Source organism: Hevea brasiliensis, chromosome 7 (genome assembly GCF_030052815.1).
Source record: "Hevea brasiliensis isolate MT/VB/25A 57/8 chromosome 7, ASM3005281v1, whole genome shotgun sequence".
NCBI lineage: Eukaryota > Viridiplantae > Streptophyta > Magnoliopsida > Malpighiales > Euphorbiaceae > Hevea > Hevea brasiliensis.
Window position 1 is genome coordinate 76,053,230 of NC_079499.1, and position 3,612 is coordinate 76,056,841.

General features: G+C 40.9%; 1 pseudogene; it reads right to left on the reverse strand.

Annotated features, from left to right (window-relative positions):
• Positions 1-426: 426 nt before the first annotated feature.
• LOC131181782 (U6 spliceosomal RNA) lies at positions 427-535 on the reverse strand (annotated as a pseudogene).
• Between the last annotated feature and the right edge of the window lie 3,077 nt (positions 536-3,612).

The window sequence follows — 3,612 nt, forward strand, 5'->3', positions numbered from 1 at the left end:
GACGAATCTCAAAGGCGCAGACACGCTGCAGCACATCAAGAGGTTAGTGTAATCGTTCTTGATTTAATCTAGGGTTCTAAAATTAATCTGATTAATTTTAAAATCTTAAATGGCAAATACAGATCCAAAAACATATTAAAAGAGTTTTAATATGTTGTTTATCATTGAAATCAAATAGATAAAAATAAATCTTGCATGGTGCATGTGACCCTAGGTGAAAATTTTTGAATTCAATGGTATAATCTTGTGTTTTTCACGCTTCCGTTCCTTCAGTAACACCCTAGGCAAATCCCACATTGGCAAAACACAGGAAAGATTCTGGATTTATAAGTTTGTGGTTTATAACCTCTTGTGACGCGTTTTAAAACCGTGAGGGCTTCGGCCTCGAGCAGACAATATCACTAGTGGGCTGGGCCATTACATTTGAAAAATTTGGACCATTTCTCGATTTGTGCATGTCATCCTTGTGCAGGGGCCATGCTAATCTTCTCTGTATCATTCCAATTTTATCGGATACAATTCCTCTAGTGGTTGTAGCTCAATCATTACAATTGGTATCAGAGCCGCTCGCGTGTCCTCTTGGGCGATGGTGGGGCAAACCTCAGCAAGGACGCTGAGTCCCAAAAGGGGGAGAGAAAGGTCCCTTAGGCAAATCCCACATCAGCAAAGCACAGAGATGGTCTTGGGCTCAAAAAGTAATGACATATAAAATGGGGAAAATAATCACTAGAGGCAACTTTTGGTGGAATGGCCTGGAGAGTTGGAAGAACTCTAGGGTTAAGCGTGGTCGCTTGAGAGAAATCCTAGAATGGGTGACCTCCTGGGATGTTCTCCATTCTACCTATGGGACAAAACCGTGAGGCTTATGGCCAAAATAGGCAATTCCTCTAGTGGTCGGAACCGGATTATTACATTTGTGGTATCAGAGCCGCTCTGCGTGCAACCTTGGGCGATGGTGGGGCAAACCTCAGTGAGGACACTGAGTCCCATAAGGGGGGTAGATTGTAACGCCCTAAGCAAATCCCATATTAGCAAAACACAAAAGATATGCTGGGTTTATAAGTTGGTGGTTAGTAACCCCTAGTGACGCGTTTTAAAACCATGAGGGCATCGGCCCAGAGCGGACAATATCACTAGTGGGCCGGGCCATTACAGTTCATATCCTACCCGCCGCTGTGAGACATGTGGCAAGATTCATGGGGGAGAATGTTATTGGGCAACAAGAGCTTGCTTTAACTGTGGAGGCAAAGGCCATCTTGCTAAGGACTACACCAGTGCCCCTAGATTTGGGCCAGCTCCTACTACTGCAGAAGGGTCTGTTCAGAGTCCTGCTATCAGAGGTTCACAATCGGTTAGCAGAGGAAGAGGCAGAGGTAGAGGCAATGCTTTTGGCAGTCAGGGTATTATTAGTCAGTCAACACAAGGGAGTGCTCCAGCCAGGGTTTACACGATGAGACAGCGGGAAGAGGTTTAGACTTCCGATGTTGTAGCCGGTACATTCTCTATCTCTGATCAAGATATATTTGCACTGTTTGATCCGGGTTCAACCCACTCATATGTTAGTGCTAGCAAAGTCAGTTCACTTGCTGTTCCATGTGTCAAAATGGGTTATGAAGTGCTAGTAACTAGTCCATTAGGACAAAAGGTCCGGGTCAACAAAATTTATAGAGACTGTCCTTTGGTGATCCAAGGACATGTTTTTCTGTCAGATTTTATTGAAATGCCCTTCTGAGATTATGATATTATCTTGGGCATGCATTAGTTAGCCAGGCATCATGCCATGATTGACTGTAGAGTGAAGATAGTCACTTTTGGTCTCCCTCTGTATGGTGATGTGGTAATACATGGGGAGAGGCAGTTACTGCCGTCAAACATCATTTCGGCTGCACTAGCTAGAAGGATGATCAAAAAAGGGTGTGAAGCATACTTGGTACATGTGATAGACACCAAAGTGGGGAATCCAACACTGAGGGACATCCCTACAATATGTGACTTTCCGGATGTGTTTCCTGATGAATTGCCAGGATTACCACTAGAAAGAGAAGTGTAGTTTGAGATTGATGTTATGCCTGGTGTGGACCCAATCTCTATAACACCATATAGAATGGCACTAGTAGAATTGAAATAGTTGAAAGTGCAGTTGCAAGAGCTACTTGACAAGGGCTTTATCCGCCCTAGTGTGTCACCTTGGGGAGCGCCAGTGTTGTTTGTTAAGAAGAAAGATGGCACTCTCCACTTATGTATTAACTATCGACAGTTAAATAAGGTGACAATAAAGAATAAATACCCATTTCCACGTGTTGATGACTTGTTTAATCAGTTAAAGGGTGCAGCTGTGTTCTCCAAAAAAGACTTGAGATCAGATTATTATCAGCTGAAGGTGCAAGAGCAAAGTATTCCTAAAACTGCCTTTAGAACTCGCTATGGCCATTATGAGTTCTTGGTCATGGCATTCAGGTTAACTAATGCTCCAGCTGCTTTTATGGATCTGATGAACACTATCTTAAGACCATACCTTGACCAGTTTGTTGTGGTATTCATAGATGATATATTGGTTTATTCGAGGAGTGCCGAAGAGCATGATAGACATCTGCGGATTGTGCCGCAGACTTTGAGGGAGAAACAACTATACGCCAAATTGTCAAAGTGTGAATTTTAGCTAAAGGAAATATCCTTCTCGGGGCACATAGTGTCAGTAGAGGGCATTAAAGTAGATCCAAGTAAGATAGAAGCTGTTCTTAATTGGAGACCACCCAGAAATATCACAGAGATTCACAGTTTTCTAGGTTTACCTGGATACTACCGTCGATTTGTGAAAGGGTTCTCCATATTGGCATCTCCATTGACTAAGCCACTTTGAAAAGATGTGAAATTTCATTGGACGGATAAATGCCAATAGAGTTTTGATGAGTTGAAGAGATGTTTGACTTAGGCTCCAGTTGTAACACCCTCCCTGTAGCAACTCCATACATTCTACTATTCCGGTGATCAGTGTCTGTCCGAACAGTTAGAACGTCCAGAAAAATATTTAAACTAAAGTGAGGAACCATAATTAACTCAAATATTAATAAGAAAAATTTAGAAAAAATTTTAGAAATAAAATACAACCAAGTTAAATGAGTCAGTGCCTAAGCGATCAGTAACCTAGTAGGAAGTTGCGGTTCTCGCAACTAGGAGCCCTAGACCTAGGGGAAAATTCATAAAATAATTTTTAGGACTTCAGAGAAGGGTCATTGAGGTTTCTATAGCATTAGAATGCTAAGAAAATGCTTAGAAAAATTTTTCAATCGGTATAGAAAATTTTAGTCTGTTAAGCCAAACGGAGGGCATTTTGGTCATTTCATTTTCAGAGATGATTTTTGACCGACTTATCCAGTTAATTAAATAATTATTATGACACAAAATGTGAATAAATATTGCTAAAAATTAAATTGAAAATGAGTAGAGAAGAAAAGGAAAGAAAATGATATTAAATGATAATTTTGACATCACATGATGTCATCAATCCTTTCCCCACCAATCACAATTAAGCTAGCCTATTAAAATGGGAGAATTGAGACAAAAATAAATAAAAGCAATCAGATTCATCTCCTTCCCCATTTCCAACCGTTT